Genomic DNA, 860 nt, shown 5'->3' on the forward strand with positions numbered 1-860 from the left:
ATGCAATCTTGCCGAAGTGGCGCCTCAAACTCCCACGATTTTTCGGATTCGGGATATCCCCGCCACTTCACCAGGTATTGGGTTTTTGACCCTGGTGACGACGTCGTCTCACTAGACGTTCTATGTGGTAGTGGACGTCACCGTTCTCATCGAGAAGAGCCGGTGGCGGGCGGTGACGACCGGTTCGACCGCCATTCGGTGACTCGTGATGCTTTTCGAGCCCCTGAAGACGAGGCCCATTGTGATCAGAGCTCCGCTGAGCATCATGCTAAAATAGCATATAGCTGTGCGGACGCTCTTGACGATTTGAAGCACGGCGTACGCCGGCTGCCTCACCTTGAAGACTATCGCGCTCTGTCGGAGCGACTCCTAACCGTGGAGCAGGCGAATGCGTCGCTGCCGGCAACGGTGGGGCGCTTGGCTCCATTGAAGATGGAGGTTGTTGCACCCTGTGCTCAGAACCAGTTGCTGGTTCAGTTTCTGGGTGGCCAAGGGACCGTGGGATCCGCTCTGGCGCCAACGCTTCCGCGTTCACATGCACCGGATCGCGATACAACTTGAGCAAACCCACGTAAGGTACCGGGTGGTTGCGCATCCGTTTGGAAAGGGTTGGCGTATACGCTAGGCCCCGCTTGGCCTCAATCTGAAAAGGTCCAGCAAACCGTGGACGAAGCTTCGTCCTGAAGATAGCAGAGGCTGCATGTGTAGGCAGGTTTTTGGAGTTTGATAAATCAAGGTCTCCGACCTTAAAGCTTTCCACTTTGCCACTTCCTTTTTCATCTGCATATTCTTTCTGTAGGTCTTGGCTTTCAGCCATCTCATCGCGAACGTGTCGTAGGACACTCAGTCTGGTAGACAAG

Source organism: Plasmopara halstedii (assembly GCF_900000015.1).
Source record: "Plasmopara halstedii genome assembly, contig: Scaffold_526, whole genome shotgun sequence".
Taxonomy (NCBI): domain Eukaryota; phylum Oomycota; class Peronosporomycetes; order Peronosporales; family Peronosporaceae; genus Plasmopara; species Plasmopara halstedii.